This window comes from Cydia fagiglandana, chromosome 15 (assembly GCF_963556715.1).
Source record: "Cydia fagiglandana chromosome 15, ilCydFagi1.1, whole genome shotgun sequence".
NCBI lineage: Eukaryota > Metazoa > Arthropoda > Insecta > Lepidoptera > Tortricidae > Cydia > Cydia fagiglandana.
In genome coordinates, this window is record NC_085946.1 from 16,230,564 (window position 1) to 16,246,038 (window position 15,475).

Here is a 15,475-nt window from a genome sequence, read left to right on the forward strand (position 1 = left end):
AGACCGTTCGCTGACACGACTATAGGAACAATGATCGTCGAGTCAACATCCCATATTATTATTTCTCCTTTTTGGACTTCACGGGCCTATAAATCCCGGTCTTTTGATAGGCTTGCGTGGGGATATAGATCCAACACGTAGAGGCCCTTTGGAGAGTTTTAATGTCATGTAGAACGCCTGCTGGAACCCGTTCACAGGCGCAACAATAGACACCCGTGAACCGGTCGCAGCAGGCATTGGGACTATTGTAGAAGAAGTGAACAGTATACCGGTTTATGGATTGATGTTTGGGTGGACAATGAGACTGGGCTATTGTAAAAGAGGTCCGGACACCTGCCATAACAATGTAAACACCGTCATCGAGACAGGCGATGACTCGCCGCTTACTAGATGGGCCCCTGAAACTGCCGTCGTAAAGACGACCAGGAGCAACATCGGTGTGAGCGGCTCAGGGGTGTCGAGAGGTGTGCGCCGCTTTCTACCCAGTGGCTGTTAACAGCCACTGTGCCAACTCGCGTCTTATGCATCTTTCACTTCCACCCCTGGAGCATATAGCTCTAACGACTCCTCTCTGGACGGCCAATTAAGGCAAGCCAGAGCTGAGAGTCCTGCGGGTCTCCTTATTATTATTATCTTTATTTATTTTCCTTCTTAAGTTAGGTTAATTATAATATGCATATAAAAGTAAAATATAAAAACACTTACAAAACAATAAAAAAGAAAATTATAAACACATTATAAAAAACCTAACCTAGGGTGCCGCCAATGTATTTTAGCAATTTTTTACGTTCGAAATTCAAATTCGTACAGAGCGGCGCGGTGGTCGATATGGGACCGGGAGTTCTTCCGGTTGTGTCTGTTCATACATTACATACATACATACGGTATTTTTACCCTGTTGAGCCAAATGAATATTTTTGAAAAAAATATATGTTATAGAACATTAATTTTTACATATAATACCCAAAATTGGTGGGTGTCCCTATTTCGGAAATATAAAAAAAATTTTTTTGAAAAATTTAAAGTGAAAATATTACTAGTTATAAGGATATTTGAAACTCCATTTTTTTTTAAATAATTCATCTAGATTACTTACATAATGTGTATAAGTTACAAAAAAATCGGTTCTTTTTACGGTCTAACTATACGTTCTTAGCAATATCTGCAAACGGCTTCGAGAATATGCGATTGATTATATAGAAAAAAGCCCGCTGTCCTTAGAGAAAAACGTAAGCTCTTATATCACTCGTGCGTCTGTCTGTCTGTCCGTCTGTCACAGCCTATTTTCTCGGAAACTACTGGACCAATTAAGTCGAAATTTGGTACACATATGTAAATTCGTGACCCAAAGATGGACATATTTTTATATAATTTTAAAATACATAGGTTCGAAGTTATTTAAGAAAATAGCCAAAAAATGACCATTCCCCCCCTTTAATTCCGAAACTACTGGGTCTAAAATTTTGAAAAAAATACTCAATATAGTTCTTTACCTATAGATGACAGGAAAACCTATTAGAAATGTGCAGTCAAGCGTGAGTCGGACTTATGTACGGAACCCTAGAAACGCGAGTCCTAATCACACTTGGCCGGTTTTTTAATTTCGTGACGCGACGACAACCAAGCCGCATACAGCCAATAATAATAATATTATTATTATTGGCTGTATGCGGCTGTTATAGACTATATTATAGTCCATTTTAGCAATTTTTTACGTTCGAAATTCAAATTCGTACAGAGCGGCGCGGTGGTCGATATGGGACCGGGAGTTCTTCCGGTTGTGTCTGTTCATACATTACATACATACATACGGTATTTTTACCCTGTTGAGCCAAATGAATATTTTTGAAAAAAATATATGTTATAGAACATTAATTTTTACATATAATACCCAAAATTGGTGGGCGTCCCTATTTCGGAAATATAAAAAAAAAATTTTTGAAAAATTTAAAGTGAAAATATTACTAGTTATAAGGATATTTGAAACTCCATTTTTTTTTAAATAATTCATCTAGATTACTTACATAATGTGTATAAGTTACAAAAAAATCGGTTCGGTAGTTTAGATAAAAAAAAATGGAAACCAAATTTCTTTTTTTTTAATTTTCTCAAAAACCTGCAGCATTTTAGGGTTATTTTTTTGGTGAAATAGCATCTTACATCTGGCCTAATAAATTGACAAAACGGCAATCAATTTGGCTTCTGGGGCCGATGCCCCATACAAACACGGCTAGATCCTTTAGATTTTCGCGTTTACCGGCAGGCCCTTGTTAACAAACCGGCTTGATGCATCAATGTCATATTTTATTGTCTGTGAAAACTTGTCAAAAAACAGTTTAAGTCACAGTATGTAGTTAGTCTGTGAATTTACTAGAGTCGGTAGTGCTGCACTCTGGCGGCAGAACATTGCAGTAATATCCCTTACTCGTTATCCTGAGTCTAAATAACCTAAAAGTTGATGGTTTTCCGAAAAAAAGTGAATGGTACCATTTTTTCTGAAACCCTTTAATATGACCTTGACAATCACTCGCGCTGATTAGTCACCCCACGCGCCTTATTAATGTAGTAAACGAAGCAAGTTGTTGTATGGAGACCCATGCATTAATTCCTCAGTCGATGAAATTTTGCTTGGTTATTGTATAGTATGAGCCGAAACTAATATTATAAATATCCAAAAAAAAACCGGCCAAGTGAGAGTCTGACTCGCTTTTCTAGGGTTCCGTACATAATTCCGACTCACGCTTGACTGCACATTTCTAATAGGTTTTCCTGTCATCTATAGGTAAAGAACTATTTTGTGTATTTTTTTCAAAATTTTAGACCCAGTAGTTTCGGAGATACAGGGGGAATGGTCATTTTTTGGCTATTTGTATTTTCTTAAATAACTTCGAACCTATGTATTTTTAAATTATACAAAAAATATGTCCATCTTTGGGTTACTAATTTACATGTGTGTACCAAATTTCAACTTAATTGGTCCAGTAGTTTCCGAGAAAATAGGCTGTGACAAACAGACAGACAGACGCACGAGTGATCCTATAAGAGTTCTTTTTTTTTCGTTTTGAGGTACGGAACCCTAAAAACACTCCTAAGTTAGGTATTTATACGTAAACATACAAATCTGTTTATTTATTTAACCGAGTAATTCCTCCGTCCGATTTTTTTTTACCAAATAAGTTATTGGTATTTCCGCTGGGATTTTTTTTATTGTTATGTCATATATTGTTACAATACGTTACATGAATATTTCCGGTGGAGACGAAAGTTTGAACGGAGCATTTTTGCGTAAAAAGATATTAACGATTTAAGACTTTAGGTATTTACTTAAATACTATTACTATTATTCTTTGGATATTTATACAATACTTTTTATTTATTGATACTTTATCATACTGTAAAGTTTTTTCTGGCTGAGGAATTACTGCGGGGTCTACTACCTTTATTTACTACACTATATGGGGTGAGTCGTGTCATTAACATGAGCTGTTCTGCACAAACGCATTTTATTTCATGTATTTAGGTACCTAAACTATTTCCATTTTTTCAACATTCCAAGTAGACAGTTATTTTAACAGCATTTTGGCATCCAGTGTGGCAGAAAAAAAAAACAATATCGGGCTAAAGATTTTTTTATTTTCTCAAATTGTAATTTACATTTCACTTATATGAGAAACATTTTTATATAACATTCGATGAATAGGTACATAAAATTCATATTATTTATACATTGCGTAGATAAAGTATTAAAATTTTACAATATTTAATGTTTGCTTCGAAAAACATGCATTATTATAATACGATAATTGAAAGCAATACTATTATAGATCTATTTCTAGTACTAATATTATTTTCTCAAACATGCAATGAAATATTGATGTTATGTTCCTTATAATAGGCTGCGAAGTATGACGTTTCAGGTGCGGATAGGACAAAAGGTCGTTAATGGAATTTCATACACATCTTGCAGGCCTAGGCCGGCAAAGTCCTCTTTTTTAATTTTCATTTCTCTTCTATACCTCTATACCTTCCTCTATACTCTTCTATACCTTCCAAGATGCCAACTAGACCTGCTACTGCGAATGCGCTACAAAACCATACGACAAGGAACATAGAACCTTCTGTTCGTGTCTGCTCTTTAAACATTGAAGGGATGAGTCTTGCAAAAGCCGAATGCATGCAGAAAATTCTATTTAATCACGACATTGACGTTGCCCTTGTCCAGGAAACCCATACAAAGGATGATGCCCAGCTTCTACGGAGAGGTGTGCTCCAGGACTATACAGTTGTCGCAGCGACATACCATGGCCAATATGGTACAGCTGTCTATGTCCGCCAAACTCTTGCTCCCACATGTCATATAATAGCAAACGACTTAAATGAAGAAAATATTGCCACTAACATCGTCCAACTTGGAGAACTCAAATTTTGCAACGTCTACAAACCACCAAACAGCAAATGGCCAGACCCTATCCTCCCACAACTTTCCCATCCCGCTCTTTATATTGGGGATTTCAATAGTCATCACACAAGCTGGGGGTATAAAGAGAACGACTGCAACGGTGAGAAGGTGATGCAATGGGCTGACGCTACGAATTCTTACCTAGTATACGATAGCAAGAGTAAGGGAACTTTTAAATCGGCGCGCTGGGGAAGAGATTACAATCCCGACCTGGCCTTTGTAACAAAAGATACAGAAGGTAACCCACTTCCAGTCCAAAGAACGGTACTAGCAGACTTCCCCCATAGCCAACACCGTCCTGTTGTGTTCGAAATTGGTCTCAAGATACCTATCGTGCCATCCTACCCAGTCCCCCGCTGGAACTTCCAGAAAGCGTGCTGGGATGGTTTCAAAAAGAAACTGGATAGTAGCATCAGGTGGATCCCACCTGTCCCGGATAGCTATGAACGCTTTAAAAAACTACTCCTAGCTACCGCTAAAGAGTTTATACCCAGAGGTTTCAGACGGCAATATATACCATGCTGGAATAAGGACACAGAAGATCTTTGGCAGGACTTCCAAAGTACTGGTGACCGCTCCACAGCCCACGAAGTCATTAAATCACTCGACTTAGCTCGCCGCGAGAAATGGGAGAAAACTGTTCAAAAAATGAACTTTACGCACTCCAGCAAAAAGGCATGGCACCTAGTGAGAAAATTGACTGACGGAACAAGTACAAAGAGGCCCAAACCAAACGTAAGCCCCAACGCAATCGCAGACAGGATGATAAGGATGTCTAGAGCGCCAAACCACAAATGCCACACCAGGAACAGACGTAAAGAACTCTCTACACTCAAATCTAGTGCTGCACCCAACGCCACATACAGTAGACCCTTTACGGTAGATGAGGTCACAAAAGCTTTGAGCCACATCTCAACGAACAAAGCTTGTGGAGAGGATGGTATATTTCCTGAATTCCTTATTCATAGTGGACCAAAGACCCGCGCGTGGATGGCAAACTTTTACACTTCCATAATGGATTCCGGGAAAATGCCTACATCATTAAAACGGGCTAGGGTAATCGCTATCCTCAAACCTGGAAAGTCTGACGACAAAGCAGAGAGCCATAGACCAATCGCTCTCTTAAGCGTTGTATACAAATTACTGGAAAGACTAGTCCACAATCGCATTCATGACGCCGTAAACGCAATCATCCCCCAGGAACAGGCCGGCTTTAGACCTAACCGTAGCTGCTGTGATCAGGTGCTCGCTCTCACAACACATGTCGAAAACGGGTTTAATAAGAACCTTAAATCATCTGCGGTTTTTATCGACTTGACTGCTGCATACGATACAGTTTGGCGCCAGGGATTGTTATATAAACTGTTGAAAATAATCCCGTGCATGAAAATCTACAGGCTTATTGAAAACACCCTTACTAATAGGCCGATACAGGTTTTCCTGGGTGACGAAACCAGCAGCGTCAGAACACTAAACAATGGGCTCCCGCAGGATTCTGTCCTAGCCCCTCTCCTGTTCAATATCTACGTGCATGACCTTCCCGATACTGTGTCACGTAAATTCGGATACGCCGACGACCTGGCTATGATTACCCAACACCACAAAATGGATTCCACTGAACCAATCCTACAAAGAGACCTGGAAGCCCTCGACGACTTTTTCACCCGGTGGCGCCTCTGTCCTAACCCAAGTAAGACGGAAGTCTGCTGCTTCCACCTTAACAATAAGCTTGCAGAAAGAACACTGACAGTCAAGTTTAAAGGCACAATACTTAAACATAACCCGCACCCCAAGTACCTTGGAGTTACCCTGGACAGAAGTCTTACTTACAAGTGTCACCTACAAAAAGTATCGGCTAAACTGCAGACCAGGAATAGTCTAGTGCAAAAATTAACAGGAACAACTTGGGGAGCCTCTGCCTCCTGTCTCCGAACCACAGCGCTGGCCCTGGTTTACTCGACGGCTGAGTACTGTGCCCCAGTCTGGATAAATAGTGTTCATACCTCAGCCGTCGACACGCAGCTAAACCAGACTCTCCGTCTAATAACGGGATGCCTTAAGCCAACACCCACCCACTGGCTTCCAGCTCTTAGCCACATAGCCCCTGCGCACCTGCGAAGAGAAAAATGCCTCCAACGCGAATTATCAAAAGCGCACTGCAGTCCTAGCCTACCAATCCACCAAGACCTCGAGGGCTTCGGAAGTAAACGCCTTAAATCCCGAAACCCCCCTGCATTACTGATGGGAAATTCCCTGACCACCCGGACCCTGGAGGAGGCATGGACCACAGAATGGGAAGCCCTCAGAGACCAAGCCAACCCCTTCTCTACTTTACCCCTGCGTGTACCCCCAGTAGGCTTCAAGGAACCCCGCCGGGTGTGGTCCGCCCTTAACCGCCTAAGAACAGGAGTTGGCAACTGCGGCCACCACTGGTATAAATGGGGCTAGAGCTCCTCTCCTGCCTGTAACTGCGGGCACCCAGATCAGACCATCAACCACATCATTCTGGAATGCCCCCTTACTAGATACACAGGCCAAGTAGACGATTTTAAGACCCTGTCAGATGAAGCAGTTGCGTACCTGGGAAGGGCGAAATTTTAACGAAACCTTTGACATTGTAATCCAGTGACATGTACATATGCCATACGATAAATAAATTTTCATTTCACAGATATTTGTGACACAGCATCGTGGCATTCATCCATTTAAAAAAAACTAGAGGCAGTATTTGCTTTATGGTTCGTAATGACACTCTGCCACTACGCCTATAAAAAAAAAACAAAAAACAATGTTTGCTATAATTTGCAGTTTTATTTGTATAAAATCAACATGAACTTAATAAATAATACATTCTATAATTTTATAATTTTAAATTATAAATTTAACTACACAAATAAAAACATTTAAAATATTTCATCTAAACGTTAGCTGTAAAAAGGTCTACTCAAACACGCGTAGTTATATTTTTTTAATTATTATGCAGGTAAAGTTGAAAAATATTCATTCTGTTTTATTGGATTTATGGTGCGTTGTTGATTTTTTGACTTTAATATGAGTTCCGACGAAATAATGAAATTTATATTAATTGTAATCGTAGGTGTTGGAATTGGCAGCGTAAGCATTATTGATTTTAAATAACTTGCTGCCTCTGCCACCAAGTCAAAGACGAAGTATGTATATGGTTGCTTATGGCAATTTTATTATTTGAGAAACTTAGAAAAATGGCTTACAGTTTATTAGAAACAGTTTTGTGGCATATTTTAAATGAATGTAACTACAAATTCGTCAACACTGTGGAAATTATACTTATTTACTCCATGCATAAAGCAACGATGTATGTGAAACATGATATCAATATGAAAGACTATGTAAACTTATGTGACGAAAACGACAGTCAGACGGATACAAGGCGAAAAAATCAAAGATACATGAAAATATACGGGTAGTAAAAATACACGACTCGTGTAAAACATACGCGTGATAATGATATAGGTACGTGTTGGTTATATTTTGGGTGTAGTTTACTTTTAGTTTTTTCTAAAAATAAAACTTGGGTTTCGTGGATTTTTTATTTTATTTATTTCATTGCATGTTTGAGAAAAGCACTATACATACCTCGGCGGGAAATGGGGTTGCCCGCGCTCAGACCTATCCGGCCTCGCTTCGCTCGGCCGTCTATATGTCTTCGGCCGGCAACCCCTTTCGTCCCGGCCTCTGTAGTAATGTACTATTCTAAGCATGCAGTATCACTAAAATTACATGTTTTGTAATTAAAGGAATTATCATAAATAACTATAAGATCGAGAGATCCAGAAATTACACATTTAAAAATAAGGTAGGCATAGAATTGCAACCGGCAAGTAGCACAAACAAGGTGTACATAGTGGAACAGTAAGACAGTAGGTCAGTTATAAATCAAAAGGCTTTCGTCATTTAGGATATGGTGTTTTAGGTTGTTTTTGAACATTTTGAAGGTGCGTGCTCTGTTTATAATATCAGGTAATTTATTATATAACTGTATCTGCATTATATATTATATATCTGCAAATCATCTGAAAATTCGCGTTTCTACGAGACATCGTACTTAGACTATATTTCGTGGAAGGCTACGTTAGGCATTTCGCACTTACGTAAGATGCCCTGAGAATGAGGGTCGTATCATAACAAGATCCAAACTAAAACAAATTATTACGTCAGGATCGGCCCCCAAGTCCGTGTCGGAATGCGTGCGAATGTTAGCGGATGCATCGCTCACATATCTCAGAACTCTCATACGTGATGATAACTTGTAGCTATGTAGAGGTAGTATAGTTTTTACGAAGAGCGTTGGGTTTCAACGGTGAGGGAAATAAGTTAATTTATTTTACGACTGTACTTTTCTCTTTGATCTCCTTAGCTATTATATTATATTATAGTTATGTCAGAGTTTTTATTCTTTTATCCTTGTGTAATTCTGCATCCGCATTCTTCCGTCGGGTAGTTGCACAAATCTCTGTTTTGACATTTTACTGGGACATCTGTTAGCCGCGACCACGACCAGTGAAACCTGTGTCGAAACGTCGGCAAAGGTTATAAAATAAATTCGCGATAGACCCGTCTATAAATGTGGGTTAATATGTGTTTAAAACGCGAAAGTTTTTAATATTATAGTACACTGAGAGAAAAGTACAACAAAAACACACTTAGAATTACAAAAATAAACTTAATCCGGGGACAAGGAGAGTCAACTAATAGGAACAAATTGACTTTTGCAATTTCTATTAGTTCTTGCAATTTCTATTATCTGTTTGTTGAAATTATATTTGGGATTACTGAGCTGTTTGTAGAAATAAATAAGCTTTACAGAAATAGTGAAACGTCCATAATTATTACTAAAACTTCATTTTTTCCCCCAGTACAGAACTGTTTTTTAATTCCTGGTGATGATTTTTCTGTCAGTGTAGGTATACTGTTTTCCTTTTCTAAATACGGCCGAAGTTGTATTAGCTCCATGGTATTTTTGTATATGTTACGCAGTCGGCATTGTTAGTTCCAACTCGGTTCCGCATATATCCTTAATTGGGGAAGTAGAAAAGGAGGTTGCGTTATCGCCAACAAATATGGACTACATTCGGGTGCGCAAAGTTAATGCCAATTTAATTCAGTTTCAATCAAAATTTAATTTATTTATTTATTTACAAATTTAATTCAGGCAACAAGGCCCATATTACAAATACCTTACAGACTGACATACATATGTATTTTATAAACTTAAGACTAAACTCTATTTAGTCGACAAAACGGCGTGGCTCCGTTGCATCGGCTGCTCTTGCCTCGGATTTGGCAGTTTGCCCCGGAACCTCTGAAACACGACACCTTTCGGCCAGAAGTCGGCGCACTCGATGATATATGAGCTCAGTTGATCTTCTATATTTCAGTAAAACATAGGTCATAGGAAGGTTTAGGTTCGTGTCTTTCCTGGGGACTCTTACGATAGCGCCATTCCGAGACTATTGAATTACCTAAGTATTTTACAAAAAGTTACGCTATATTCCAAAAAAAAAACTTTGCAAAAAATGTCTTAAATCTGGCTCTCGTATCGTCCAGCACATCGTCAAAAATCAAAATGTAAGAATTTCATATTTTAATTAATAAATGTGTCGCTTAACTTCAAAATCGAGTAAATCCATTGGACCCTCTCAGGAAATATCTACCCTATTACGTTTTCTTAATACCGAAATCGCATAATCTGACTGATGGATTTACCCGAGTTTGAAGTTAAGCGACTCAAATGTACTTAATGTGCAATATAGTTTTAATCAAGTCTCTCAACCCTCCAATCTTTACAAAATGACACAGTGAAATAACGCGTTCCAGTCAGTATCCTGTTAGTCTTTGTTTGAACGAATTCTTGAAATTGCGATTAAACACCCCCACCCTCTCGTGTTGCAGGTGTCCATGGGCGACGTTAATTGCTTATCATTAGGCGGTTCGTCTGGTCGTTTGCCTCCTATGCTTAACATAAAAAAGAAAATAAAGCTACCATCCTTATTTGTGACGTTTTCAAAAAAAAGGTATCAAATTTGCTTGTATCTTGTCAATAACCTGTCAGAGCGACCTTTTGGCAAGCGACAATGCGACCTTTTGCTTGAAAACGACACATTTATGAAATTCGTGTCGTTATCGCTCACTAATGCAGCGAGCGCAGTAAACAACGTGTTTGTCCACAACGTGCATTCAACTAATCGGTACACGTGTCCAATAAATGTAACAATGATTGTTTACACTGCTGTATCCGTGTTGCTACTAATGTGGTTACAACTTAAATTGCTAATAGAAGCGCTGGTGGCCTAGCGGTAAGAGCGTGCGACTTGCAATCTGGAGGTCGCGGTTTCAAACCCCGGCTCGCACCAATGAGTTTTTCGGAACTTATCTACGAAATATCATTTGATATTTACCAGTCCTTTTCGGTGAAGGAAAACATCGTGAGGAAACCTGACTAATCCCAATAAGGTCAAGTTTACCCTATGGGTTGGAAGGTCAGATGGCAGTCGCTTTCGAAAAACTAGTGCCTATGCCAATTCTCGGGATTAGTTGTCAAGCTCCCATGAGCTGTGGCAATAGTGTGCTCTTGAGAAAGTCCGCCGAGGTCTACCCCTTCCAACTCCCACTTCCACTTCTTCCTTATACACTGTCTTTGTTTATTTATATCTATATAGGTATATTTCGGGGATATCGGAAACGGCTCTAACGATTTCAATGAAATTTGCTATATGGGGATTTACGGGAGCGATAAATCGATCTAGCTGGGAATTATCTCTGGGAAAACGCGCATTTTTGAGTTTTTATATATTTTCCGAGCAAAGCTCGGTCTCCCAGATAGGTTTGATCCTGAAAAGAAACCTGATCGATTTTACTACGAGTAATAATTAATAAAAGTTTGTCATCAAGCCTATTATGAAAATGGCAAATGTCTACTAAATTAGAAGTACTTTTTACTGTAGCAACAGTAAGATGTCTTGGGAAGCGATTTTTGCTACAACTATTAAATAATACAACAGGGTATTTGACTGTATTTAAAATAAATTGTTTTACACCATGCATGAAATAAAGCAACAGAATATTAATAGAGAAACTTCTTGTAGGGGAGACCGAGGTGAGTTGTGACATCGTTGATATTTTGGAATCCATTAACTAAAAACAAGGTCGCAATAGCGCGCTGAAATTTAGTGAGCAGGTTCCATAATTGAATGGTTTTTTTTTCGATTCAGTTTTAGGGTTTTTTGCTTAATGGCGGAGCCATACTTTTATTCAGTTTTAAGTTATGCTCGCGAGGTCTACAGTCTACAGCTAGTATTAGCATTAGATCCACTAATATTAAAGCCACTAGTATTAGATACCTGGAATCAAAAAGACCAGATGCAGAAACAGAGATTAGATGCCGCAATGTACACACTATTCTCATTAGTAAGTATTGAACAATCCGGCTCGTGTGCTGATAATGAAAGTCCAAGGTTTAGTTACGTCACTATTGCTCCGGATCTACAACTAAACAAGCAATAGATAATAAGTATGTATTTGCTACACTAGGAATAGAAAAGCCCGGAGACTCACAGGACTCGAGTACCGTAGCGCATGGCTTTAAGGTGTATACATCGGTATTACAACGTAATACATATTTTTAAATAAATAAAACATAGAATATGTTTTCAGTACTCAGATTATATACGGTAAGGTAAACTAGTCATCACAAATAATTAAAAGCACCGTTAATTACGATATTACAATATAATAATATCGTATTAGTCGCTATATACTTTGAAAATATCTCATATCTCACACTGCTACTCAAAGTTGAAATGTCGTAACTCTGTATGCATCCCGTACATTGGTTAGATACTACATTTTTCTTTTGATTGACAGAACAAGATACGAGTCTTTTTTAAAGTAGTGACGATATTCAAAACACAAAGGAAACTAAGAAGATGACTTGTTTTGACTTATGAATCATTTGACATTTACCTACATGTGACATTTTTAGACAAAATAAAAGATTTCAACTTATTGAGAACTTCCTCTTTGTTTGACGTTTATCCGACGTCAAAAAGGTCAATTTCTAACATAATCTTTATGTTAAGTTAAAATGTACTAATAATCGACAATAAGCACCTTAAAATGGCAGATACCGGGTGTGGCCGGTAATATGAGCAAAAAATTAAACTGTAGGCTGTACTCCTCATACTGACCAACATTTGTACAGCTACTTTTAAAAATAAATTGTGGTTTGATTTTTATTACACTTTAAAGTTTATTCTAAGACGCAATATATTGCGAATTTTGTTATGGTTAAGGCGTGACAAGCGACGTCAATCACAATGACATGGCGTGGCGATGGCGTCCATTGAAGATAATAAAAATAGGGAATCTAAATACTTCATAATTTTTAAAAGTTGTTGAACAAAAGTGTCACCGTTTGAGGAGTACAATCTATGTTTTAATTATTTGCTCGTGTTACAGGCCACACCCGGTATATTAATATTGTAACGTGACTTGACAGATCGGTACATGACGAAAGGACAGTAAATTAACCTTTTCAAATGCCAATGCCATTTGTTTTTAAAGCTTATTCGAATCGGCAATTTAATTTGATCCAACATTTAAAATTATTCTATTGATCTTTCATTAAGTTGAGTGATGTCTGTGCCTAGGACCGACGCTATTATTGACTTTGGGAGTCTCAAGGCTTTCACAACTTATATTATAACATCAACTTTTTGTCATTGCGTTAATATTTGAAAGCTATAGATAAATGCTCATAAGACATGTCTAATTAGCAGACATCGTAAATTTTATAGCATTTTTGGTCCAGCGGAGCGGTGTTAACGGAATTTGTATAGATAATTTTTTTTTTTTTAATTTATTATTAATAAACAAAAAACACTTAAAACTATTACAAAACTTCGCCAAACTGCGAAACAGTTTGTTGGCGAATGAAATACACCCAATTATACCTAAATGTTTATACCTTCATGCTTAATACTATGCTAATTACTAAACTAAATATGACTAACTTGCATTAGCGTAACTATTTAATAACAGACTTCTAATTTTTTTCTTAAATATTGTTTTTGTTGAAAAATTTTGCTCGGGGGGTATGACATTAAAAATACGCGGTATTAGGTACTGCCTTGTTCTTCGGCCGTAATAATTGGAGGCTTGTGGCTCGACATATCGTTTTCGTGTAGATTCTCTTAGACTTCTGTTGTATATTTTTACTATCTTAAATTTAGGACACATATACTGTTCGACAGCTAACAGATATTTAAGTTTTTCGTGAACAGGTAATATGTTACAGCTCTGAAAAAGTTGGTTATAGTGCTTGTTACATTTTTCTTTAGTTTTCTTATCTACTAATATCTTAACAAGTCTAAGTTGTAAGTTAAGGATCTTATCAAGTTGAGTTTTAAATGTGCGACCGTATGCCACTAATCCATAACTTATCACAGAATCTGCTAATGCGTGGTACAGTGTAAATAGAACCGCCTTATTTACTATAGGTTTTAAATTGATAAATTTGCATAATATAGACCTTAACTTTTTACACACCGACTCCACATGGAGGTTCCAGTTAAAACAACTATCGACATTTAAACCCAAGTACTTATAGTTAGTGACCATTTCAAGGCGACTGCACTTACACGACACCATGTAACACCATTCCAACTTTAATGATAAATTAAGGTTAATATTAACGTAATAAACGCTAATTAATCATTAGGGTTGAAATTTTTTATACCAATTCCGTTAACATCACTTTCGCTGCACCGAAAATACTATAAAATGTAAGAAGTCTGTTAATTAGTATTAGTGTATTGTTTACCTCTCGTTTTTCTGCTGTTTTCTTTTATGGTGGAGGTGTGCAATCATTGTATTGTAGTTTCATTTCAATGTACACACAGGTGTGTCGGGGATTCCCCAACTGGGTTCGAGTAACATTACCATTGACTGTGACAATAACCACGATGTTGATATCCGGTTACTATCCGGTATCCGGCCTATCCGGCCATTATTTTACTATCCGGCCGGGTACCGGATAGTAACATTGCTTGATTTCGGAGTAAACAAATTGGATTCAAGAAACAGACACGGTCATAATCGTATACTTATTTATTATTTTAAAACAATTTAATCATTCCACTGACTTGCACGCGCACTCATTTCGAACCTATACTAGAAATGAGTCCGCGCGAACGTTTACTAGGAAACAATTCAAACCTGTAGAATGCGCACCTGAAAACCCGAAATGTAGGTATAGTTCCGCTGGCCTAATATTCGGCGGCCGGATACCGGATATTCGGCTGATGGTCAGGCCGAATATCCGGTATCCGGCCAAGCAACTATTCGTTACATCTCTATTAGAGTCTGTACGGAAAGAGAAGAGTCGTGATATGTATGGTATACAATACATTGTACGACTCTTCTCATTCCGCACAGTCTCTACAGTCTTTATATTAAGTATAAGAATATCTATTTTCGGCAGTTTCCACAGATATTAGTCTAAATCTAAAGCTACAAAGATAAGATAAGATAATCTTTATTGGTACAATACAGGTACACGTCAGATACAATTTTGTACAATAATCATACAAATTCCACATTACAGAGTATTTCTACTGAAATATACACAACATAGTAATGTCAACAATTCAAAATAGAAAAAATAAAAACAAAAGAAAAGCACGTTTATGATTCTAGAACCAGATGTAGCTCAACTGACATAATATCATGATCAATGTTGAATAGGTAATTCAAATCGGGGATTTAGCGGACCCCGCCGGCGATGGCGGGATGAACTAAACTCCTTTTTGAAGGAGTGGCCAGACACAACATTGAAAAGAGATCTGTGAAGAAATTGGGGGAGGCCTTTGCCTCAGTGGGACACGCAAGGCTTCAAATAATAATAGTTCAAGATTTAAAGTTTCGTTTCTTGGACGAAATATTTTTGAGTTTCCTTATATCGAAATTCGTAAAAATTTT

General features: G+C 37.8%; 1 protein-coding gene across 1 annotated transcript in view; it reads left to right on the forward strand.

Annotated features, from left to right (window-relative positions):
- LOC134671488 (breast cancer metastasis-suppressor 1-like protein) overlaps positions 1 to 15,475 on the forward strand; it is a 166,449-nt gene that overhangs the window by 65,314 nt on the left and 85,660 nt on the right. The gene's annotated exons all lie outside the window — the stretch shown is intronic.